This window comes from Lemur catta, chromosome 17, assembly GCF_020740605.2.
Source record: "Lemur catta isolate mLemCat1 chromosome 17, mLemCat1.pri, whole genome shotgun sequence".
In the NCBI taxonomy this organism is placed as follows: domain Eukaryota; kingdom Metazoa; phylum Chordata; class Mammalia; order Primates; family Lemuridae; genus Lemur; species Lemur catta.
Genome location: NC_059144.1, coordinates 23,782,501 through 23,809,107, shown reverse-complemented (window position 1 = coordinate 23,809,107; position 26,607 = coordinate 23,782,501). Strand labels below are relative to the sequence as shown.

The 26,607-nt window shown below is 47.5% G+C and overlaps 1 long non-coding RNA gene across 5 annotated transcripts in view; it reads right to left on the bottom strand.

Annotated features, from left to right (window-relative positions):
* Positions 1-5,854: 5,854 nt before the first annotated feature.
* LOC123622426 overlaps positions 5,855-26,607 on the bottom strand; it is a 62,876-nt gene continuing 42,123 nt past the window's right edge. For 4 of the 5 annotated variants that reach the window (XR_006729492.1, XR_006729491.1, XR_006729493.1 and 1 more), the window contains one exon: positions 22,499-22,932. This is a non-coding gene — a long non-coding RNA (uncharacterized LOC123622426). Of the gene's footprint in view, positions 5,993-22,498; positions 22,933-26,607 lie in introns of those variants that run through there. The other variant, XR_006729494.1, reaches the window with a different exon arrangement.

Sequence of the window (26,607 nt, the reverse complement as noted above, 5' to 3'; positions counted from 1 at the left end):
GATCCGCAGCCAGGCCCTTGCTGGGTGTTGACCCCTGCCTCCTCCATGCTGCGCTCCCTGTAATCCACCCTCCATGCCACCCACTCCCAGCCTGGTCACGTCACACACACGCCTCCTCCCCACTGTGAGATCCTTCCGTGGCCCCCCGCTGCCCGACCACAAGCAGCTGTCCTGTTCAGGGGGTCCTCATTAGCCAGCTTCCCTGGGGAGACTTGTCCCTTTTGGTGTGATTTGCATCGAAGATGAGTCTTATACCCTGCCCGATGCCAGTGTATTCCGGCAGGGCTCACACAAGACAGAGAGCAGTGGCAGGTGATGCCATGGGCCAAATACGGGGGTCAGGTGACAAACTGACCTTGAGGGTCTCTGTCCAGAGACCATCCTCAGAGTCTGAGGGATCCTCTTCCCTTTCTTCTACCTGGATTCAGTCCAGGTCAGCTGCCAGGTGTTTCTTTCATAAAGGGAGTGCTCTCAAGGGGAAGCTATGCTTTAAGGTTTATGAAAGTGCATCTGTGCTGAGGTGGCCTTGTCTCCTGGAAATCCCCGGGCCTGGCTGCATCTTGCTGCTAAGTGGCACCTGGTGCCAGCCCTGTGAGATGCGTGTGTGGGCCTGTGGCTCTCGTTGCCCTCACAGCCACGATCTGTCTCTGATCATGTGCTCCGACAGCAGCCACAGCCCTGCCAGCCTCGGCCCAGAGCCTCAGCCTCTGCACTTCCGCTATTCGATTTTTTAGAATGGGTTATACAATTAAAGGTTTCCAAAATCAAATTCAAGAGGCATGCTACAAAAAAAGTCTAACTCCCACACACCCTCCTCATCTGCCCAGTTTCCATCACCCACCACGTTTCCCAGCTCCTGGTCTATGCAAATGTGAGCAAAACAGAATACATAATCTTATTCCCCCCATCCTCTGCTTTTTACACAAATGGGAGCTTATTATGGACATGCTTCTATACCTTGCTGTTTGTATTTAATATATCTTGGAGATCTTTTCATATCCGTAGAGAGGGGGCTGCCTCATTCCACTGCATGGCTGCAGAATATTGCACTGTACGGCTTGACCTTAATTTCTTCAGCCAGCTCCCAGGCGGTGGGTGTTTGGTGTGACAGACGCTGTCGATGCCCTGCCCGGGCCTACCTGAGCTCACCTGCAGTCCTTTCATTTCCGTAGGCTTCTGCCTGTGCAGTTTCATCTGCCTGGGACACATTTCTGCTTCTTTATCTCAAGTCACGAATCCAGCAGCCCGGCCGGAAATACCTGACCTAACTAGTTCAGGCAGGGCTGGCACTTTGGGCCCCAGGGTCCCCCTTGCCCCTCTGCCCCAGGAGTGGTCACAGTGGATTAAATCCTCTGTTTACCTGCCTGCCTGGCTTGGCGCCCCTTGGCAGGGCAGGGGCTGGGCTGGGGGTGGGAGGGCACAGGGAAAAGGTCTCTCACCTAATATAGCTCCCTGTTGGGGTCCCCCTGACCCAGTGGCCACTGCCGTTTCTTAGGCCATCCCTGGCTGGCTGCCAGAGGTTTCTGTGTCACAGGTGCCAGATGGTGGCTCTGGCACGGGGTGCAGGTAGATGTCCCTTGGGGGATCCTCTGGAGGCCTCTATTCCCTGTGTTCCTGAGGCCTGCTCCGCCTACCCTGGTTTTCTCCCGTAGCTCACTTTCTTCCCCGTTTCCCCCTGGTCCCCTTCCCCTGGTCAGCAGCCCTGTTTGGTGCAGGAGCGGCACCCTCCCATGGTGACCCCTTGATTTCTGGAAACCTCCCACCCCTTGCTGGGGTGTGGGTTGTCCCATGTGTCTTCTCTCTGCCTAGCCATCCTTCCCCACAGAGAAGCACTGAGAGCTGGGGAACCTAAGCACACACCCCACTGCGAATGAGGTGCTTTCTCTCCTAAATGGCAGCCCCCTTTCTGCAATTTCTCTTGGAGTTCCCCAATTCGGCATGAATTGGGGGAGGGGAGGCCATCCCTTCCCAGGGGAGGGAAAAGCCATGGTACCACCTGCCTCCTCCTCTGGCTGGGGGCACTCAACTCCAAAGACTACCCCATTGCCTGTGTGTTTAGAGGGGACTCTCTGGCTAGGGGAGCTGGTCTGGCTGCCCCTTAATAAGTCCTGAGTTCCCCCTCTCCCCCATCTTGGTAGCTGCCTTGAGAAAGGAGTTTGATACCCTTTTGTCCTCTGTTCTGAGTCTTGTTGCCAATTCTGGGGCAACAGGAAAAGTCACACTTAACCACCCGTGGCATTTGCCTTTCTGTGCATCCTCCGTAACCTGAATGCCCCAGACAAGAGGAAGGGCTGAGAGTGTGGGACAGGCTACTCTCAAATCCACACTCACTAATGCGTCCTCTGTACCGGCTCTGCCAGGCGTTTGTCTCTGTGGACCCACTGGGTCCTCCAGCTCTGAGCTCCGTGAGGTTCTATATTCCCGGGACCTTGGCACATAATAGCTGCTCAATAAATAACTGTTGAGAGGGTGATTGTGGTAGCTGTAGTGGTTGTCCTCGAGTTTACGATATGCATCTTTAATCTGTTCAAGTCTACCTTCAAACAACATTATACCACTTTACATACAGTGTAAGGACCTTACAACAATATACGCTCAATTCCTCCCTCCCATCTTTGTGCTACTCTTGTCATGCATTTGATTTTTACAGTTCCTGCAAACACACAATACTTTGCTACTGTTTTGCTTTAGATGGTCAAATATCTTTTAGAATAATTAAAAATAATAAAAAGCAAAATTTATATTTGCCTTCCTTTGTGCCATTTCTAGCACTTCTTGTTTCTTGGCATAGATACAAGTTTCTTTCTGATGTCATGTTCCTTCTGCCCGTAGAACATCCTTTAGCACATCTTGTCATGCAGGTCTGCTGGTAATTAGTGCTCTGATTTTGTTTGGCTGAATGAGACTTGCACTTCTTCACTTTTTAAAAATTTTAGGCCCAGCGTGGTGGCTCATGCCTGTAATCCTAGCACTCTGGGAGGAGGAGGCAGGAGGATCACTTGAGGTTAGGAGTTCGAGACCAGCCTGAGCAAGAATGGGACCCCGTCTCTACTAAAAATAGAAAAAAATTAGCTGGGCGACCAAAAATAGAAAAAAAATCATCTGGGCATGGTGGTGCCACAAGGCAGCTTCCTTTAATCTCTTATACCATCCCTGGTCTTCCTCATAGCACCCAGTGCAGTCCGTGGAGATGAGCCCGTGAGTAGGTGCAAATTCCACAAGTGTCTGCTGCTCCCAGGGGCGCCACACTCTCATACCAGCCCACACTCAGCCTTAGCAATTTGTTAAGAACTTTAGCTAGCTGGGCATGGTGGCTCAAACCTGTAATCCTAGCACTTTGGGAGGCTGACAGGGGAGGACCACTTGAGGCCAGGAGTTTAAGACCAGCCTGGGCAACAGAATGAGATCTTGTCTCTACAAAAAATAGAAAAATTATCTGGGTGTAGTCCCAGCTACTCGGGAGGCTGAGGCAGGAGGATTGCTTGAGCCCGGGAGTTTGAGGTTGCAGTGAGCTATGATGATGCCACTCCACTCTTGCCTGGGCAACAGAGTGAGACCCTATCTCAAAACAAACAAACAAGAAACTTTAGCTGAATTTTTGCCAGCTGAAGGGCTCCTGGTGTCTGCCCCAGGTGAGCAAAGGCTCATGTTCCATCTCTCCTTGAAGGCACACGCCTTTCTTCGTCTTTCAGGGTAATTAGTTGCCCTGTGATCTCAGCTCTCTGATAGGTTCAAGAAAAGTTGTAAAATTGCAGATTGGCCTTTTCTTGTTGTAAGGGTGGAAGTGACTCCAGCTTTCTACATCCTCCAGAGAGGCTGTAAGTAAAATAGGGACAGTTCCAGAATATGCCCATACATCCTTTGAGTGCAATGGAAGCGACTCCGCGTGGCTTCTGAGGCCGTGTTGTAAAAGGCACAGCGGCTTCCGCCTTGCTCACTGGAATGCTGACGCTGGAGTTCTGAACTGCCATGTCAGAAGTTCAGTTGCCCTGAGATCGCCACACTGTGGGGAAGGCCAGACCATGTGGATGGGCCACTTCTAAGTGCTCCCGTTGAAAGTCCCAGCCGAGCATTCCGCCAGCAGCCAACAGTAACCTCCGGAGGTGTGAGTGGCGACGCCCCCAGTTCCCGGCTGTCAGGTCTTCCCAGCTGAGGCCACAGACATCAAGGAGCAGAGACAAGCCATTCCCGCCACTCCCTGTCTGCGTTCCTCACCCGCAGAATCCACAAGCCTCATAAAGTAGCTGTGGTTTGCTGGTAAGTTTCGGAGTAAGTTGTTAGCCAGCGATGGTGACCAGGACAGCGGCTCAGCATCATGGGCTTGCACTGGGAGCCTGCTCTGGCCTCGCCCCGTGGCAGATGCTGAGGACAAGCAGGCAAAGGAGACACGGAGCCTCTGCCCTCTCCGGGGTCACAGTCTAACGGGGGAGGCTGACAATGACAACGCAGAGAGGTGAGGGTTGTGTGGGAGGACCTGGGACTGCGGGACCCAGAGCTGGGGCCCCTGACACTGCCTCCCGGTGATGGGGGAGGGACGGCAAAAGAAAACTTCTGGGAGAAGGTGACTCCTGAGCTGAGACCTGAAAGGTGAAGAATAAAGGACAGGGGAGAATTCAGGCCCTGGGAACAGCTTGGGCCAGATGGCTGCTGGGCAAGAGAGGTGGCACTTTGCAGGGACCTGCAGGAGGCCTGGCAAGGCAGAATGAGAGGCTGAGGGTTTGGGAGGCAAAAGGTGAGGTAGGGCTTCTGTCACACAACCCAGAGGCGTCCTAATTCATACATGTGTTTTACAGACGAGGGGACTAAGGCTCAGAGGGTTCAATGACTCTCCCAAAGTCCTGCAGTTTGTGCTAGAATTAAGGTCTGACCTCCAAGTTGGTCTCACTCCAAAGCCGGCATGGGTCATCTCTTCACGCCTTCTGAGAGAGGTGGGGGTCTCAGATATGGATGTGTGGCATGTCCACAGCCTTGGCAGTGCCCTGTGTGTGTTACTTTATAACCCCGCCCCATCTGAGTTGGGGGGTCAGCAGAGCAGGGGCGGGGCAGCTGACAGCTGGCAGGGCGGCTGCGGGGCGAGGGTGGGCCTTGCTACTGCTCCGAATGTGCCGGATCAACTCTAACCTAATCGCTGCCTCAGGGTTCTCAGCTGTCGTATTGACACGTCTTGCCTGGTGGCCAAATCAGCCCCTAATCAAATTGAATTCCTTATTTCTGGCCATAAAGAAATCCAGGGAGATCAATAATAGTAACAGAGACATTCCGAGAAGTACATTGCCTCTCTGGAAAAATGAAAGGAGTTTCCTCCAACTCAGCCAGGGCCCAGCCAGAGACAGGTGTGTGAGCAAATGGATGCGATAGCTTTGTTTAACCATCTTCGCACATCAAACAGACGTTTAAATTCCCCCGTGTTAGTCTCAGGAACAGGGGAAAACAGAATACACTCGGATTGCTCGGTGGGGCTCCAGAGTCTTCATTAGATACAGCAGCCACCACGCGTATGAAGTGATTGTTAACTAGAGGTTGACAAAGGATGGGCACAAGCTATTTTGTGGGCTGGGAGGAAAACCTCAGGGACTTGGTGAAACCCTGGAATCTTTGCGACAGATCATTTGGTCATCGATCTACAAGGTCCTTTGTAAAGTTTCTGTTTTGGTGGATTCAAAGTAGATTGGCGAGAGCTAACAGAGTCCTCCCTCTGATCTATTGTTTTTGGGTCTAAGGTTTAGATTAATGGTTTTGTTGCATGTGATAAATCTGGCCCAGTGGTAGTGGCAGTCTGAAGTGCTGTGTTGAGAAGGATTCTGAGGTTCTGTCCAGGCTCAGCAGGAAAGAGCTCTGTGATCGATTAGTGATGTATCCCGTGGAGGCAAGAAGTGGAAGAGGCACATTTGCTCCACGTTTGCCAGCTGTCCTAGATCTGTTTCCAGGGAAGCAGACTCTGAGATGGAGACTTGCACGTAGGAGGTTTACTGGGGGACGCACTCGGGAACATCTGTGAGGGAACGAGGGAAGTTGAGTTGGACAGCAGAGGCCTCTGCCAATCCCATGGGGTTCTCTAAAATTATCTTCGATGGAGGCCTGGCATGGATCAGCCATTAGATATGGCCAACAGTCGTGGAAGTTGGGGGAATGAGTGCCTTGTTTTGGCCCAGAGAGCCATGTGCCCAGCTGCAAGGGATGAATTATGGGTGGGGGGGGATCCACATTATTTTGACTTACTTTGCTATTCCATCCATCCCTGCTGGTGACTGGTCTAGGGGGCACACACACATCAGTGAGTTGCAGCAGAAAACATTGAGAACTTCTACACTGGATCATGGGGGCAGGAACCTCATCTTACCAATGTCTGTATCGTACCATTTCCTGAGCACCTACAATGTGCCGGACATTGGCCTAAGTACATCAGAGACATCTCATTGAGTCTCCACTGGATCTCCTGAGCGAGGCCTCGTTATTACTCTTCTCACGTTATACTTGAGGAAGCTGAGGCTTGGAGAGGTGAAGTGACTTGCCCAAAGCCACATAGCTGGTGTGTGGCAGAGCCAGGGTTTCTGTTGGGGTCCCAGCCCAGCTGGGACACGAGGGACTGAGCCCAGAGTTCTAAGCTTATAACCAGCTGGAGGTTTGGGCCCAGGGAGCCCAAATTCAAAGATCTTATAGAACAGAAATGCCTGACATTCAGTTTAAGTTGTCCCTTATCTGGACTTTAATATCTTCTCCATTATCCCCTAACCCCTCAGTAAAAGCTGGTGACACACAACAGCCTGTGTCCAGGTGCTTTAGGAGAATGAGGGAGGCTGTGTCTGATCATGGGGTGATGCTGAGAAGAGGGAAGGGTGCATCCGGAGGCCGGGGGGCGGGGGGGCTTGGTCCCCTCCTTGTAAGGCCCAGACCATGTTTTTTTTTTCTCTTCCTAGAGACAAAGTCTCACCCTGTCACTCAGGCTGGAGTGTAGTGGTGTGATTACAGCTCACTGCAGCCTTGAACTCCTGTGCTCAGGTGACCCTCCCACCTCAGCCTCCCAAGTAGCTGGGACTACAGATGCATGCCATTACACACAGCTAATTTATTTTTTGCAGAGACGGGGGTGGGGTGGGGAGGGGTTTCACTATGTTGCCCAGGCTGGTCTTGAACTCCTGGCCTCAAGCAATCCTCCCACCTGGGCCTCACAAAGTGCTGGGATTATGGGTGTGAGCCACTACACCTGGCCTCATGACTCTTTCTAAAAAGCCCCACTCGATCCCTGATTCAGACCTCTAGGCCCTAAAAGGGTCCTTTAACAAGGTGCATTTGCCGCTCCTTGAATAAGAGAACTTCTTGCTGTCAAATGTCAAATCATCCTCAGCTGAGCTGTTGAACCCCATTCATAATGGGGCTCAGCTCTGGGTGACAGCATGTGTTGGGCATTGTTCTGGCAGAAATCACCAGACAGGTGGTTGTTTTACTACTTGAACTTTGGAGACAAGAGTGGAGGAGAAAAGGAAGGGGCTGACATTTACTGGGCACCTACCGTGCACAGCTTCTATGCCAGGACATTGACAGCTCTGCACATCCTCACCTAGACCTTGGCAGAGGGGGAAACTGAGGTTCAGAGATGTCGAAAGACTTGACCGAGTTACCCAATTAGCATGTGGTGGAGCCAGAATTTCAACCTGGGATTGTCTGATGTTAAAGCCTGACGACACTAGGCCCGCAGAGAAAGGACAAATGATCTGTAAGAAAAAAGCAAGGGGCGCGGTGGCTCACGCCTGTAATCCTAGCCCTCTAGGAGGCAGAGGAAGATCATTTGAGCTCAGGAGTTTGATACCAGCCTGACCAAGAGCAAGACCCTGTCTCTACTAAAAATAGAAAGAAATTAGCCAAAAACAACTAAAAATAGAAAAAATTAGCCAGGCATGTGGTGCATGCCTGTAGTCCCAGCTACCTGGGAGGCTGAGGCAGTAGGATCGCTTAAGCCCAGGAGTTTGAGGTTGCTGTGAGCTAGGCTGACGTCAGGGCACTCTAGCCCAGGTAACAGAGTAAGATTCTGTCTCCAAAAAAAAAAAAAAAAAAAAAAGGAAGGGGAGGCATTGTTTGATGGGTACAGAGTTCCAGTTTGCAAGATGAAGAAAGTTCTGGAGCTGGTGTCCTGACTGCTCTGTTTCTTCAACTAGAGAATGGGAGTAAGCTTGTGGGTCTAGCAGGAGCTCCCAGTTTTTACACCACCTACCCCCTTGGCCAGAGCTGAGTGGCTCAGTTTCTGGTGAAATCTACCCAAGTTGCACCAATCAGAGTCCTTTGACCTGTAACTGAGTGAGTCAGTGCCTGTCTCTGGAGGAGAGAGAGGGTGTTGGTGACCATGGAGGTATCTGAGGTGAGAGAGAAGGATTTGACACCTTGATAAGCAGAGACAAGGGATGGGGGGAAGGTCACCTTCAGCCCTAGGTACCAAGTGTTGCCAAGGTACAGGTGTGACTGTCCCCAGCCTGAGGTTTGGCTGTCCACTCCATCTTTGGATTCCACGAGCCAGTCAGTCCCCTATGTCTCGAGCTGGTGGGGACTGGGTTTCTGTTGCTTGTCTTGGAGGACACACACTCACTGTCTGTGGCTAGGGGCAAGCGAAAGTGTAGTGTGCTGTGCCTTCTTGCTGGGATCCTCTCAGCTTTTGTGGCACCCAGAGATGTGACCATACCCTCCCTGTCCCTAAGGCCCGGGCTTCAGATGAATAGACCCGTTGCAGAATGGGAGGCTGAGGCAGGAAGACAGTAATGCACTCACCCTCAAAAGTGCCTGCTGCTTAATCCTGCTCAGACGGCAGCCCCTAAGAGGGAGCTGAACGATGGCGGGAGGAAAAGGAGAGTAAGGACAGAAATATATTCTGTCCGCTTCTTTCCCAAACGCATGGACATCTAAGATGTGTGGATCAGAGTCTCGTTTGCAGGGACCAGCCTAAGAACCTCTCCAGGCGGCAAGCTTTCTAAAGTCATGCATTTTGACAAGTGTCCATTTCTTACATTTGATGAAACTCCCCCAGTGGCATTGGGAAACATAAAGTGAAGAAAAATGCTAGGATGTAACATGGCAGGAATATCAACAGCCCGGCTGCAAACCCAGGTACTAACAATTACAGCGGCTCAGGACGGGCACTGCACAACTCCCAGGGGCATCTTTCCTAGTTCAGTGCTCAATCTGTCCAGCACCACACAGCAGATTATTCGATAGGGAGTTCAGAGCCAGGCTTTGGGGTCAGACGGACCCAGATTTGAATCCTGGTTTTGCTGCTTATTAGCTATGTAACTTTAGGCAAAACATGAACTCTTGTTGCCTTGGCGTTTTCATCTGCAAAATGGGGATATGCCAAATTTTATTGATTCTAAGATGCAGTTTTTTACATTTCACATCTCTGAAATTCGGCTATATCTTACAATTGCCATATTTTTAATCAGTTGCATTTTTTTCTTTCTTTGTGGTAATAAAATAATGGTGCATGTTATAATTGATGCCATGGTAGACTTGTTGAAATTTGGAAATAGTATCTAACTCACAGGAGGATGGATAAGATCTGACATATGAACACAGGGTCCAGTCTGGGTTGGTGCCCTGCCCATACCCTTCAGCCCACCCTGAGGGTCACCCAAATCTTCAGTGGAAGTACCTGTAGACCATGTAAATGGGGCAAGTCATTTCTCCTTTCTTTTCTCAGTTTCCTTGTCTGTAAAATGGGTACATAGTAGTACCACCTCATAGAGTTTTATAAGGACAAAATGAGCCAGTTATAGCGAAGCAGGTTTGCCCTGTGTGTCAGCATGTGCCACCAGGTGCAGGTCTTACAGCCTAGGCTGAGGGCAATGGCAGTACAGTCACTGTCTGACTGTGTGTCTGTCTGTCTGCCCTGCTTTGGGCTGTCTCTGGCTGTTGGGAGACTCCAGGTGAGGGGGTATGTATCTCCTCATCCCAGGTAGGTAGGCAGACCTGGGTGGGAGCCCTTGCTCTGCCACATTCTGGCTGTGAATTTGGGGAAGTCTCACCACCACCTGAGTCCCAGCTTCCTTGCCTGTAACACTGGGCTGTTGGGCTTATGGTAGGACTGAAAGGAGAAAACGGAGCTAAAGTGCTTGGCGCATGGTGGATGCTTGATCTGAAAAGAGAACTTCTACTTGGCCAAAGGAGAGGACCGGCTGGGGACTGACACGAGGCCTATCTCCCAGGGGCCCCTGAGCCTCCACTCCCAAACATGGCGAAGGAGGCATCACTTTAAGAGCCCTCACTCAGAGCCTTCCCGAGCCAGGCAACACTCCAGGATAGAAGACCCGAAGTACCATGGGCAGCCCGGATCATTCCTGCACCACGGCTGGGAGGACCCCGTGATACTGGGATATAATAAGAAATATATATTTGGAGTCTGACTATGGTTCCCAACACGGAGCTCCCCAAACCCTTGTAACTTCCTGAGCAACAGGGGCGCTAGAAGGATTTTTTGTTCTGATATTTGGTCTTTGACCCCAGTTCCTGACACAGAGCTCCTAAGACCTTTGCAATTTCTTGGGTGATGGGAATGTCTGACACAAAGCTCCTAAATCGCTCAGAGTTTCCTGGATAACAGGAGCATCTTTTGTTCTAATGAGGAGACTCTTGGTGGCCTCCTGGAGAGCCTCAGGATGACAGCTGGCTCCCAGGGAACCGAGCACATGATTGAGGGGTTGGCACTTTCAGCCCCACCCCCTACCTCCAGGGAGGGGAGAGGGGCTGAAGGTTGAGTCGAGCACCAATGGCCAATGGTGTAATCAATCATGCCTATGTAACGAGGCCTCATAGAAAGCCAAAAGGACTGGGTTCAGGACTTCCGATAACTGAACCCGTGGAGTTGCCGGAGGGAGGGGCACCGGGAGAGGACACAGAAGCTCCGCTCCCCCTCCCACATATCTTGCCCCATCTGTTTCTTCATCTGGCTACTTTTCTTTGTACTACGCTTTGTAATAAACCAGTAAACACCCTCCCTGAGTCCTGTGAGCTCTCCCAGCAAGTTAACCTAACCAAAGAAGGGGGTCACGGGAACCCCAGTTTGCAGCAGATGGGTCAGAACTAGAGTCGACAACCTGCTGCTTGTGACTGGCATCTGAAGTGTGGGCAGTCTTGTGGACTGAGGCCTCAACCTGTGGGATCTGACGCCATCTCCAGGTAGAGAGTGTCAGAATTGAGTTGAATTCGAGGACACCCCGCTGGTGTCTGCTGGAGAATTGTGTGGCGTGTGGAGAAAACCTCCCACACATCTGGTGCCACTGTTGTGTTCAGTGGTGTGTGGAGGGTAGGGAAATGCACTTTCCCCTCCTTATCTCCTATAGACTCTGATCCCCCAACCAAGTTTCACCCTCTGAGCCCAAAAACTTCTCTGCCACCTTGTTGCATGGAATAAGATTCCACCATTGTCACTCACATTTTCCTGGTATCTCCAGCTGAAAAGTTCCTTATCTACTTTAATCCTTCAGACACTTGAATCTCTTCTACGACTCCATTAACTAGGAATTTTCCACTCTCTGCTTGAATACCCCTCGCCATGGGGATCTCCCCACCTCCTGAGACAGCCTCATTCACCAGAGTACAGCTCTGTCTGCTGTACAGTTCCTCCTTCTGTTCAGCTCTCGCCTGCCTCTCCCAGTCCTGGGTCTGCCCCTGAATCACCTGGAAGTGGTCTGCTCCTCCCTGGTCCCCATCCCTACAAGGATATATTGTTCCTTATACGACAAGATGTCTCTGTCATTTCTTTAAAGAAAAAAAAAAAAAAACCCTCTCTTATGCCTTTCTGTTTTTAAGCAGAAAATTAATCCATGTGCATTGTGGAAAATTTGGGAAATTTACAGCAAAGTAGAAAGATTAAAGTTATCTGTAATCCCACCTCCCAGAAACAACCGGTATTAACTTTCACTTCTGCTTTCTTATTCAGTTTTTTTCCATAATTGAGTGCGTAGTGAATATACAATTTGGTGCTTTGCTCTTTTTCACGTAACATTATTACAGGAATATTTCCCCATACCATTATAATCTTTTTGCAAGCATAATTTTACTTTTAATGATTGTGTAGTACACCATCGTCTAGGAAATTTACTGATCATTCCCAATTGTTGGACATTTGGGTTGCACTGAATTTTTAACTGTTACATCACAATGCTGTAATTAAAAGAAAAACTTTGTATATGAAGTCTTTTATTGTTTTCAAATTATTTCCTTAGACTTACATCCTAGATGTGTAACTACTGGGTCCAAGGGTTGTAAACATTTTAAAGATGACGTCCTCCCAATTTTTTTGTTGTTAATATCTTTAATGGAGTGATAAATAGAGATTGAGAAACATATTGACTGCAAAATGTTCAACTGAGAGCCAGACTATAAAAATGTATACAATCTCCTTTTATAAGGTTCTACCATTTGTTTTCAATTTTTACAAAGATCCCTTACTGCAATGGTTATTTATATCTTATCATTCACAGACCAGCCAAAGATAGCATCTAGGACTGAGGTGCCCCAAGGAGGACATTCTGCTGAGAAAAGACTAGTAAGAGCAATTTATTATTTTATTTTATTTTTGTCTTATTATTTTTTCTTTTTTTATCCATCCCAAAATGTCAAATTCATTATTTTAAAACCAACTTTTACACATGCTAAAATCATATGAGTATCCATTAAATGTGCCCTTTCCAACATTAAGTATTATTTATTTTTAAATATTTGCTACATTTTTCACTGTCTTCAAATTTCTTAAATTTTAGTGTAATATGGTATATTTTAATCTAACATTTATTGGCCTTTTGTATTTCTTCTTGTGTAAACTGTCAATGCTCTTTGTCTATTTATTGGGGGTCTTGATGTTTTAATTGTTGATTTGTAAAGAACTGTCTACATATTAAGGATTTTGGGGGGCCAACTAGTATCCTAATTTGTTGTTTGCCTATATGCTTCATTTGTGAGTTGTTTCTGTAGAGATTTAAATTTCCTGAGTCAAATCTATCAATCTTTTATTTTTTAATTTTTTTTTCTCCATTGCTTTTGAATTTAGGAAGTTTTCCCTCACTTGATGAATATTTTTCTGTTTTCTTTTTTTTTTTGTCTTGAGTACAATGGAGTTGGTAATGCTTCCATTTTCTTCTAGGTTTTAAATGTTTGCTTACATTTAACTGTATTCCATCTGGAGTTTATTTTTGTACACATTTTGAGGAGAGGATCTAAGTGGTTCTTTTTCTTTTCTTTCCCCTACTAGTAAACCAATTATATATGAAATAGTGCTGCCAGCCTATTCACCCAGGGAAAAAGCTCCAGTTATTTTACGTTCTTCTGAAAGTGTGGGAACCAGAACAGGAACAAATGATTTTTTAAAGCTGAATGGAAGTTTAAGCTAGATTCTTTTCAGCCTGCTTTATAACGAGCCTGAGAAGATTTATTGTCAGCCCCATTTACAGATGAGGAATCGGAGGCTCAGAAAGGTAAAGTCACTTCCCCAAGGTGACACAGCTAGTCTGATCCAGGCTTAGAACCCAGATTGTTTGGCTACTATATCCCAGGGCCTCAGAATTTAGAACTGGCCTCGAGTGAAATTAGCTCAGGGTTCCTTTTACAAAGGAACTACCTGACCCCTCTATAGGGAGACAAGCAGGCAGAATCCAGCCATCAGATGGTGGGGCTGGGAACCCCGGTCCAGAGGAAAATACCTGTCAAACCAGTTTGTGAATTTGTTTTTCTTCAATTTGACGAATCCTAAGTTTTCAGTGAAAACATTTTGGGTGTTTTGAACGATCTTCACATCTCTAGTTTCTTTCAGGAGGAATTTGGTTGGGCTGGTTTGTTTTGTTTTCTTGTTGCAAGGGACAGATTCCCACCCGATGGTTAGAATGAAGGAGTTCCCTAAGGTGAAATTAAACAAACATGATCACCATCTAGTATCACCAGCATTTCATAAATAATAGGGAGCTTTAACCTCAAAACTAAAGGTTGGCGATTGTCTAGGAGGAAAGGACAGCCGCCTTCAGGATGGATAATTGGCCACCTCAGAACATTCTTCCTGGGGACCACGGCCACAGGCACCAGTTCACCACGAACCAGTATTTGGGATTCATGGCAGAGGATAAGCCTTCTTCTCTTGCCTGCGCCTGAGAGCACACTTTTGCCTACGAGTTTAACTTGCAGAAGAGAAACATGGGGCTATGGTCTCAGGTTACCTGCCTTCATGTTTGGAGCAGAAAGACATGTTGCCATCTCTTTGTTCTATTGCCCTGAAACTTCATCTCGCCCTGAGGTCTGCATCAGGATAGAATAACCTCCTGGGGTTCCCAGGCCTGTCCCCAGAAAATGCCTCAGACTCTGTAACCTCATTCCACATCAGCCCTGTGGATCCACTGGTAAGTCTTCCCTCCCTTGATCTCCTGTTCTGTGGAGGGTGGAGGGGGTAGGGGCCCCTCTTTCCTGGCCTTAAGGTTTGACCCACTCTAGCATTGGGAGCAAATGTCTGGAGGATGCTACACAGTTGGTGGAGCACACCCTGTTTGTGCTCCACCCCGGTGCCCCTGGATCCTTTTACCATTTCTGTGAGCCCAGCGGGGTGTCTCTTCTGACAGCTTACATGTGAGATTTTCTTCAGAGGATTGACCTTGGGCTCCTGGAGCCACTGCTGCACTCAGCACAGGGACCTAGAAGTGCCCGGAGTTTATTCCCCTCCCTGGGTGGACCTTGGCCATAGAACAGCAGGTACAGGTGTCTGAAGCCCAGCTCCCTTGCCTCCAGGCCAAACTCTGAACGGTAACTCACATTCCCCAGCTGAGGCTGGGACTCTGATATTTCACCCTTGCTTGGCTTTTTCTCTTTCCTATCTTTTTTCTACACTCTGTCACCAGTTTCTCATAGGAGCACTTCCTTAATAAACCACTTGCCCAGGAATCCTTGTCTTTGGGTTTGCTGCTAAGCTAATCCTGCCACGAAGGGGACCTGTGGGTTCTGGCAAAACTTAATGCCCAGAGGAAAGGCTGGGTGTGAGTGTGTGACACTTGCCCCAGCTCATGCTTGGGAGGGCCTGGACCTGCACCCTTGGACACCCTAAATCAACAAGGCTTCAACTTTTCAGATGGTCTTCAGTTTCAGTAGGCAGATATAACCCAAGTTATTTATTTTTTACATTTAAAAATTATTTTTAAACTTACACACAGTAAGATTCACTCTTTTTTGGTGTGTAGTTCTATGAGTTTTGAGAAATGTATGGTCAGGAACCACCACCACAATCAAGATATAGAACAGTTCCATCATCCCCCCAAATTCCCTCATGCTGCTCCCTTGTAGTGAAACCTTCCCCTCACTCTGACCTCCTAGCAACCACTGATCTGGTCTTCATTACGTAGTTTAGCTTTTTCAGAATGTCATGTAATGGAATCACACAGTAGGTAACCTTCTATCTTTGGCTTCTTTCAAGTAGCACGATGTGTCCATCCAAGTTTCGCATGCATCCATCACCTATTCCCATGGAAGTTATCACTTCCATAGCATAGCAGCATTCCATTGCACAAATATGACACAATTCATTTATCCATTCTTCTGTTGAGGGACCTGTGGGTGGCTCCTGATTTGGAGCTATCGAATAACGCTACTATGAACATTTTTACATGTCTTGGCAGAAATATGCACCCATTTCTTTTGCATATGTGCCTGATATTCAGGTAAGAAACAAGCCTGTCTTGTTGACCATTGTATTCCCAGGGAGTAGCACAGTGCCTGGCACACAGTAGACAATAAATATTTGTTGAATAAACGAAAGAACAAACTTAAGCTACTATCAGCTCAAAGTAAGTTAGGACAGAGCCAGGACTGGATCCAAATTCTCTTGACATCCATCCTTCGCAAGCTGAGATTTGAAAACCCAGCTCAGAAGGAGACAGAGCTGCAGGTGCTGGGTTGATTTCAGCATCCTGTTACTCTTTGAAGAGAAAGCAGTTCCCTCTCTCTCTCTTGGCCTGCATTGTCACAGCTTGAAATATTCATTTGATTATGAGCACATTTCCCATTAAGTGTGCGTCTTCATCCTCCCCCCCCACCCCCCAATATTTATGAGCTCATAACTCCAGGATCTGTCACGATCAGTGTTGCAAAAGTGTATCCGAATGTAATGAAATAATTCGATGAGAAACGTGGCAGGGAGACAGTTGGAATTTTCCCCTGCCTTACAAACCATCCCCAGGGGACGGGTGTATATAAATCAACACCTCCCTTAATTAAGTAAAACATTTTAAGGAAAAAACAAATTAATTACCACTTCATGGCACCACCCCAGCCGATTATCCAAATGGTTCACATTCCATAAACCTCGCCTGAATTTAGAACTAATTATCACTCCTTGGGTTCGTTTATGCTTCCCAACACGACAAAGATCTGTACTGAAAGTGGGTAGTGTGGGATGGCTTTTTTACTCCACTGTCAAGATGATATAAGTTGTTGTAAGATTCAAGAATTAAGTCTTTTTTTAAAAAAAAGCTGATAGCGCAGGGTATGTAGAATGTGGAGCATCCTGAAGGGGAAATAAAAATGATCTTGGGGTATTGCTGGGGTGGTGGGAGGAAGCTGATGGGGTACAGGATGTGTGGGGTCTTGGCCTGGCTGAGTCTCTGACTTGCTGTGTAACCTTGGGCAGGAACTGGATGTCTCTGGTCTCAATCTGGGATGGTTGTGCATTGTCCATTAGCTGGCCTGCTCCCAGGTGAGCCCTCACCCCTGCATGTGGTCCCCATAAGTCCCTTCTATTGCCTTAATTTCCTCATTTGTACAGTGAGAATCTTGTCATCTCTGAGCCTTGCTATTGTTCAGTCTGGCTTGAAGTCCTTCCTAATTTTCCTTCCTTCTGGTTCTGCCCTCACCCTTGCCCTGGGGGCCTGACCCATTCTCATCTGTGAGCCTACAGGGCCCTGGGGCCAGGCAAGCTGTTGACTAAGAGCCTATTCCCAGCCCCATCCTGCCCTCTTGAATGTGGCTGCTTTCTGATTGGTCCAGCCCTTAATGGGGCAAGCTGCCAGGGCCTGGCCTTGGCTCTTTTGGGGGTGTGTGGGAGTGGTGGTCTCAATGGCATCAAGCACAATTGGTCTTGGTAGCCCCCTCCAGCTGTAAGCCTTGTTCGAAGTCCAGAGTCAAGTGCCAGCTAAGCCAAGCCCTAGTCTGCCTTTGTTTCTGCCATTGCCCCACTTGAGTGGCTGTATCTACCATAGGCACTGAATCAGTGCTTAGTCATGATCTGAATTTGATGAAAAACATGGGTGGCCAGAAAGAAACAATAATCCAACTCTTTAAAACATTTTTCAGGTATGAGTCTCATATAGTAAAGTGCATAAATTATAAAGGTACAACTCCGTGAACCTTTACTTTGTGTTCATCCATGTAATCCCCACCCAGGTCAAGACACAGGACATTTCCAGTCGCTCAAAAGGTTCCCTCCCAGTCAACACTCCTCAACGCCCCTCACAGAGAACCCTTATTCTGACTTTTATCACCATAGATTGGTTTTGTCTGTTTTGGAATCGTCTGGTGTCTAGTGGGTTTTTGTTTTGTTTTGTTTTGTTGTTTTTTTGGTTGTTGTTTTTTGTTTTTGTTTTTGTTTTTGTTTTGAGACAGGGTCTTGCTGTGTCACTGGGCTAGAGTGCAGTGGCATCACCATAACTCACTGCAGTATCTAGTTTTTTTTGTGTCTGGCTCCTTTGGCTCACCCACTATGTCTAGGAGATCCATCCTTGTTGTAGATAACAGTAATTCTTGAACCTTTTTAGACTAAAATTTAAAAAAAGTGATTAGTGTTGATGCTAGTAATCTGGTTATTGGTATCTAGTTTGCAAATGCCAGGATATTTGTGGGCCTAATACTGTCATTACAGTATGTTCCAAAAAAAAAAAAAAGGAACAATTTAGCTCCTAAGAGTACTCAAGTGCATTCAAGTTCCAAATGGAGCTGGGATGAATTTGATTAGGGAGGTGTCTAATTACAACTCTCCCCTCTTGAGTACCTTCTAGGGCATCTTCTTGTTGCTTTAATTGCCATTTACTGGGTGCTATGGTTTGAATATTTGTCCCCCCAAAAACTCTTATTAAAATTTAGTCCCCAGTGTGTCAGTATTGAGGGTTCTGCCCTCATGAATGGATTAAGCCATTAATGGATTAATGGGTTAATGGATTAATGCGTTGTCATGGGAGTGGGACTGGTGGCTTTATAAGAAGAGGAAGAGAAACCTGAGGTAGCGCGTTTAGCTCCCTTGCCATGTGATGCTCTGCACCACCTCGGGACTCTGCAGAGGGTCCCCACCAGCAAGAAGGCCCTCACCAAATGTGGCCCCTCAAACTTGGGGTTCTCAGCCTCTATAACTGTAAGAAATAAATTTCTTTTCTTTATAAATTATCCAGTTTCAGATATTCTATTGTAAGCAACAGAAAATGGACTAAGACACTGGGTGACTGAAGAGGTTGAGTGTCTTTTCTCAGGATCATTTGTATCTGTGCTTCCCTTAGATCCTGCAGGGACCCTCTCTGGGGAGCTGGTGGGGGTCAGGAGGTTGGAGGCTGCTTCCTCCAGGTCATGTGTAAGAGGGTAGGAATGATCTGGATACCCTTTTTTGGTTGTCCCCAAAAGGTCCACTCACCCCCAGACCCAGGGAAAATCAGTGCTCAGGGCAGGTAGGAGAGACTTAGGCTCGACTCTCTCTCGTGTCAGACTCGGCCTTGTCTGTCCCCACGGGAAACCCTCAGTTCCTACCCCCCCTTCAGCCCCCCGTTCAGAGAGTTTCTTGGCGATTAATGCCTGGGCCCCACTGGAGGCTCTGATCCAGCAGGTCTGTCTGGGGCGAGTATTTTAAAGCTCCCCAAGTGACTCCAGGAAATGGGCTGGAGCCAGACTGCCTGAATTTGAATTCCAGCTCTGCCTGTTATTGCTGTGGCCTTGGGCAAGTAACTTCCCTTCACTTGCCTTAAACTCCTCATTTGTACAATGGGAATAATAATAATGTTGGAGGAATAAAATGAATTAAGGCATTTGCACTTTTAAAGCACTTAGAAGAGTGCCTGGCACAGAGTAAGTACTCAAAAAGAGTTGGCTGCTATCGCCACCGCCATCATCATCATCACCATCATCACCACTACCACCAGCACCACCACCACCATCATCATCACCTTCATCATCATCACCACCATCATCACCATCACTATCACCACCACCATCACCACCACCATCATCACTATCACCACTATCATCCACAGAGGCACCAATGCTTTACCTTTAGGACATTATAATAAGTTATTTTACTTATTAAAGCCTGTCAAAGGGAGACAAATACTGTATGATTCCACTTATGTATATATGAGGTATTTAAAGTAGTCAAAGTCATAGAAACAGAAAGTAGAGTGGTGGTTGTCTCCGGCTGGGGAAGTGGGGAGTTGTTCAACACATATAGAGTTTCAGTTTGGCAAGATGCAAAAGTTCTAGAGATTTGTTGCACAAAAAGGAAATATAGTTAACACCATTATACCATACAACACTAAAAAAATGGTTAACATGGTAAATTTTCTGTTACGTGTTTTTTACAGCAATTAAAAAACAAACAACAAACCCTCCAAGGTTCCCCATTGCCTTCAGGGCGAACCTGGATCCCTTGTCTGGGCTTGGAGGCCCTCTGCACTGTCACCACCTTCTGCCAGTCCCCTAAAGCTGCCACATTCTCCAGCCCCACCGAGCTCTTCAGCTTTTCCAAAACGCAGCCCATGCTTGCTCACCAACCGGTTTTTCCCTGGCTGTTTTCTGTCTTCCCTCAGCTTTTCAGTCTTTTGAAATTCTAGTCATCCTTCCAGAACCAGCTCAAGTGTATCCTCCTCTGTGAAATCTTTTTACCCCTCTCCTCCAGGAAGGATTACTGCTCCAAGTGTGTGCCCTGTTGCTTTTTGTTTCATGCTGAGTACTGTGCCAAATGAGCTATGTGCCTCAGGATCTCACTTACTCTTCATCATAGCCTATACTATCCTCATTTTACAGATGAGGAAACTGAGGCTCAGAGAGGGGATGTATCATGGTCAAGATCACACAGCTACTACATAGTGGCACTGAGACTTAAATCTTCCTACTTCCAGAGAAACTAGGAATTTTGACCACTCAGTTCTGCTCCTTGAACACATCTGAATTATTGCATTGTCCATAAAATTGTTTATTTTTCTGCCTCCCCAGTTAGGGAGCCTTAGTCATCCTGCCTCAGATGCACTGTGCCTGGCCCGGGGCCTGGCACAGAGAGGGTGCTCATTTTGGTGGGAGTTTTGTTGTGCTCCCCAGAGTCAGTCGGTGTCAACGCCAGCTTCTCTAATTCCACCACTTCTACTTCCCCTCCAGGAATTGGCAGATTGGCAATTGCAAAAGAAACATCCCCAGCCGATCAATAAATAATAATGTTGGGGAATTTAAAATAAGAATCTAGATTATTAAAGTTACAAATCTTTGGTCTTTATAACTTTAATAAAACATGCATCTATTAATAATGGATACTGGTTCTGGCCTGCTTAGGCTGAAAAGGGGAAAAAAATGACCAATTGAAAGATGCTAATATTTTTTCTCCTTACCCAGAGTGGCTGCCAAGATGCTGCTTCCCTGACAAATTGCTCATCATTTGAAAAGGTTTAAAAATTTTAACAGCATGAAAAGCAGCCCTGTGGGGCCCTCAGTGAGACGTGGTTTCTTCTTGAGACATTCTCTCTCCTTGGATTTGGTGGCCCCACCGTCTGCTGGCTCCTCTCATTGGCCTCTGGCTGCCCTTCTCAGTCCCCTAGTTTTTTCAACCTGTACCCTGGGCCCTCTTCTCTTCTCTTCCCACTTCACTCCCTTATCCTCAGTACCCACACACACTCCCGCGGCCACCGGTTATCATCTTTGCACGAAGAGAGAAAATCAGAGAGGAAACAGGCCGACAGACCCTATGGGGCCTCATAGGTCATGTAAGAACTTTGACTTTTACTCCAAGAATGATGGCACCACTGGAGGAGCAGAGGATGTGGCTTGAAAGAAATCCCTTTGGAGGCTGTGATTAAAATAGACTCCGAGTGACAAGCGCAGAATTCAGAAAAGCAGTGAGAAGAATATTGTCAAAATCCAGGCAAGAAGTGACGGTGGTTTGGAATTGAATGGAAACAGTGGGGAGCTGAGGTTGGGTACAGGGTATATTTTACAGGTAGAGGCAGTAGGATTTGGATAGATTGGGGGGTGGGTGAAAAAAAGGGAAAGGAGTCAAGGATGCCTCTAAAGCTTTTGGCCTGAGCAAATGAAAGGTGAGCATTTTGGTTTCCCGAGATGAGGAATGAATTGAGTCTTGGATGTGTTTAGTTTGAGATGCCTGTTTGATGTCTAAGAGGAGATGTCCAATGTGAGGTTGGACAGATGGGTCCAGCACTCAGGAGAAAGGTCCAGGTTAGAGATAGGAATTTGGGCAGCAGCATCAAAGATGTGGTATTTAAAGTCACGAGGCTAGATGAGATTGCCAGTGGAGGTATAGGACAGAGACAAGAACATGAAAAAGGACCAGACTCTCTGACCTTCCTATGTTTAGAGGTCGGGGAGTGAGGCAGAATCAACAAAGAAGAGTGAGAGTGGCCAATGAGATAGGAGTAAAACCAAGAGCATGAGGATCCTGGAAGCCAAATGAAGAAAGGGTTTTAAGGAGAGAGTCACCATGTATGTTAAGTGCTGCTGATGGGTTAAATAAGGTGAGAACTGAGGACTGACCATTGATTTAGCAACATGGAGGTCATAGGTGACCTTCACAAGAGCATTTAATTTCATTTTGGCTCCCCTGATGGTGAAAGCAAAAAGGAAAGCTAATGGATTACATAATTCTTATTATCGTCCCGAAAGAAATCTACTAATTGTTCAAGGCACCCCAACTCTTTCTGGGAATTTATCATGTGAGTTCTTATAAAGGAGGGATTGAATAATATAATGAATATTGTCAACAATGGTATTATAGCAGACCCATGAGGTCAACAGTATACTCCCAGGATGTATTAGTAAGTGGTGTTGTGGGAAGCATAGTGTGGGAAAAAGATTGTTATGAGTATTAAGTATTTGTCACTGCATTGATGCATGGTGGGTTCCATCCAGTTTGAGACTGGGCTCTGTCTCCTGGAGAAGCCACAGCAGCCAGGGGCCACTTCCATGGAGACCAAGAGTTAGTGGCCTCTGTGGAGTGCCACAGGCCATCCTGTTACACAATCCTGGAGACACAACTACAGCATGGTCTGTGTGAGATGAGCTCCCTGGAGTTGTGCAGTGCACAAACTGCACAGCTGTAGGAAGCAGGCCTGATGTGACAAGAGGCAGATAAAGCTATTCCCAGAATTCTATAAAGGTGAGAAAGTGGTTTCCAGACAGATGTTGGGGCATTGTTATCAGAAGAAGGGTGAGTGAATGTTGGAAGGCAAAACAACAGATGTTCACCTCCTACCATGAAGGACAAATTCCAGATGGAAATAAGGCACAAGTTCTCTTTATTCTTTAATCCCTCAAACTTCAAAAGGGGTTTTACTGTGTCTCTCCCTGTCATCAAATCTGTGACTTGTTTTAGGAGAAAGGGCAAGGGGTGTGTGTAGGGAATTATATAGCTTCTACCCTTCTCTCTCTCTTCTTTCTTTCCAAAACTTCACTGTCTTCCTAACTGGGAGGATTTTTCCAGTCATTGGAGGAGAGGGGATTGGGAATATATTACTTAGAGTAAGCCCAAGCCGCTGTAAGAAAGAGGACACAGACACAGAGGCTTGAGGAAAATAGAAGTTGATTCACTCTCATGGAATGTCTCAAGGTAAGTGGTGCAGGCTCTGCTCCACATGGTCACTCAGGTATCAAAGATCCTTTCATCTTGTTTCCCTGTATCCTTTGTGGTGATATCTTCATCCCCACTGTCAGGGCTTGGTCACAGCACATCTGTGTTCAGGGAAGGAAAAAGAACAGTCATACACAAGGTGCCCTATCCCTTCTATTCTGATTCCATTGGTGACAACTTAGCCATGTGGTCACACTGGCCACAAAGAAGGGGCTGGGATGTGTTGTCTCTAGCTGGGGAATCAGCACATGCTGGTTTATACTCTGTTACTGTAGGAATGGGTTTAAGTGAGTAACGGGCAAAAACTAGTTTTTCCTGCTCCCATCTCTTTTCCAAGCATTTTTATCTCTCAAACTTAGAAATTGAAAATTTGAAGTTTCTTTCTTTGGGCCCCTTTCTGACCATCTGACCCAAGTACAAATGTTGCCCCTATGTCTCCATCCCAGTCCAGTATGGAGGGCCCTGGGGTTATTGTGTATGGAGAAAAGTCTATCAGTCAAGTTCACATGTCAACCCACAATAATTACAATAATGGTGCATAACAACAATAATTATTAATATGCTTAATTCACATATAGATTTATATTTCTCATAATGTTCTATAATTTATTTTTAGTAATATACAGGTGACTTTTGCCATAAGTCAAAAGTCTTCCAGGGGAAGGAGTGACTAACTCTGCCTGGGAAGCTGGGAAGCCACTGAAATGGGCTTTGAGAGTATGCGTAGGAATTCTCAAAGGAAAACAGACAGCAAATGACATTTTATGCACAGGAAATAGCACGTAAAAATTCTAGTGTGTACTTTCACTAAAACAAAAACTTTTTTTTCTGTGTTTATGACCTTGTTTCTCTTCCTCTCTTTCTCTCTTACAGGTAAATGTTAGAACTCTTATGTGCAAGAAAACTCAACCCCAAAATGGCTTAAACAAACAAAGGGAATTTATTGGTTCATGCAGCTGAAAAATGCAAGGGCAAATTTAAGATGCAGCTAAACTCAGGGGCCCAAACAATGGTTCCAAAACCTGGTCTTTCTCTGTCATCTGGCTCAGCCTTGCTCCATGCTGGATTAGTGTCCACATGCCACATGGTGCCAAGACAGCTGCCGGCAGCACCAGGTCTACTTATCTCCATGGAAATCAATGGAGAGCCTCCCTCTCCATTGTACCTCATTGGCTCTGATTAAGTCAGGTGATCGTCCTTGAGCTGCTCTGATGGGCTACAGCTGAGACACATGCCCGCCCCTAGCACCAGGGGGAGAGTCAACACTGTCTAAAGCATAGGGACTGAGAACTGGAGGGGGTGATCTGCCAAAGGAAAAATTTGTTACTAGAGAAGGGTGAATGCACCTTTGACCACAAGAGCCATGTATGCCCACTTCTATGGAGTGGGATGCCGAGGCTCTCCCTGAGCTCTAGATTCCTACCTATTGTGGGGACAGTTAGGCCTTGATGATTGCATGGCCCTCAGAGCAGCAGAGGCTGCAGTGGGCTGAGCTCTGAGGCACAAGAGAGGGCGAGGTTAAGAAAAGTGGCTGGTCCAGGGCTCAGAGGACGTCCAACCTTTTCACGGGACAAATAAGGAAACAGAGATCAGAGAGGTTGAGGGACGTGTCTGAGCAAGCTGAGGCAGAGCTGGGACTCAAACCCAGGCAATGGGAAAGCCAGAACCAGCCTCCGTCTGTGGGTCTGGCAGCTGCCACACTCATTAGCTCCCTGATATCTCCTTGTTTCCTTGTATATTTTTACAAGGTTGTTAATTACCAGCCATAAAGCTCGGCAAACATTTTGATAGGCTTTAAAAGCTCATGAAAACAGCATTACATTTTAAGGCACGGTTTCCTAATTAATCTAATTAACTGTCAGCCTCGCATCCTCCTGGTTCCAGATGAGGCGAGCTGTGCCTCTCGGCTTCCAATTCAGCCCCAGTGGACAAGACTTGAGGCTTTCACACGCACAGTCTGCAAGCCAGGAAACCAGCCCATGCATGGCCCGAGGTGTGGGTTGCTGAAGCAGTGTCTGGAAACCCAGCGTCACACTGACTTGTTTTCCCTGGATGATTTGTCTCTAGGACAAGGACACAGTGGTTTGGAAATGGCCTGTGTTAAAGCAAACACACAGAAGACTGGCCACCTCAGCTTAGGGCTGTCCCAGGCCAAGGTGCAGACACATCTGAGGAGCCTTCGCCAGTGATGCTCCCTTTCTAGGGGTCTCTCCCCACTCACAGCCCTGGCCACGTGACCCTGCCTTCCCCAACAGCTGATTGGACTGAGATGGACACCTGACGCAAACATGGCTCAGTCTCCTCTGACCTGTCACCTGGCTTGAAAAGATGAGCTGGGCCAACCAGAGACAACTCTGGGGGCTGCGAACTAGAACTGGGGGGGGGTGTATTAGTTTATGGGGGCTGCTGTAGGAAGGCACCACGGCCTGGGTGGCTTAGACAATAGAAATTTATTTTTCAAGGCTCAGGAAGCTAGAAGTCCAAGACCATGGTGCCAGCAGGGTTGGTGTCTCTCGAGATCTCTTAGCATGGCTTGCAGATGCCACCTTCTTGCTGTGTCCTCACAGTCTTTCTTCTGTGTGCACATCCTTGGTGTCTCTCTTGTGTGTCCAAATTTCTTTTTTTTTTTTGAGACAGAGTCTCACTCTGTTGCCCGGGCTAGAGTGAGTGCCGTAGCGTCAGCCCAGCTCACAGCAACCTCAAACTCCTGGGTTTAAGCGATCCAACTGCCTCAGCCTCCCGAGTAGCTGGTACTACAGGCATGTGCCACCATGCCCGGCTAATTTTTTCTATATATATTTTTAGTTGGCCAGATAATTTCTTTCTATTTTCAGTAGAGACGGGGTCTCGCTGTTGCTCAGGCTGGTCCTGAACTCCTGACCTCGAGCGATCCACCCGCCTCGGCCTCCCAGAGTGCTAGGATTACAGGCGTGAGCCACCGCGCCCGGCCCAAATTCCTTTTATGAGGACACCAGTGAAATTGGATTAAGGCTCACTCTGATGACCTCATCTTCACTTAATCACCTCTTTAAAGGCCCTATGTCCATACACTTTCACGTTCTCAGGTACCGGGGATTAGGGCTTCAACATATGAATTTGGGGGGGACACAATTCAGCCCATAACAAAGGGCTTGTGATGAAAATTCACGTGGCATCTGGGCTGGGGCAAGGGGACAGATGGCCAGTGCCCTGCCTGTATCTGCGAGACCCTCGCTCCGTACCCTGAAAGTGTTACTGCAAACACCTAGGACCTGCCACCTTTCCCCTGAGGGCTATTGTCTGGTTGCCTTCTGCTGAGGGCATGGCCACCTGCATGCAGGGAAAGTCAGAGTGGCAGAGGGTTAATGCCCAGGGAGCAGCCCTCCACCAATGACTGGTGGGACCCATGCCCCAACTCCGTTGCCCCTTGGGTGGGGTAACTGCCCATGTTCTACCCTGGCACCAGAGTCCTCTGGTGGGACGGGGCTTCCATGCCCCCAGTGGCAACTGGCTTGATCATGTAGCTGTCCTTTCCCTGTCCCACTTTCCCACTCTTCTGTCAGTATTTCCTGGAGCCACCTCCCAAATAAACTACTTGCACTTGAATCTTTGTCTCAAGGTCAGCTTCTGGAGGAACCCAAACAAAGTCAGGTGGCATGTGGACATTTTGTAGGAACAGGAACAGAGGAAGCTGGCAGGGAAGGGGAGAGAGTAAGACGTGGACTCCAAGCGAGGGAAAGGGCTCCTGAGCTTGGGTTCTGGTCCCTGGGAGCGCTGCCCTGCGTCTCTCCCCCTTG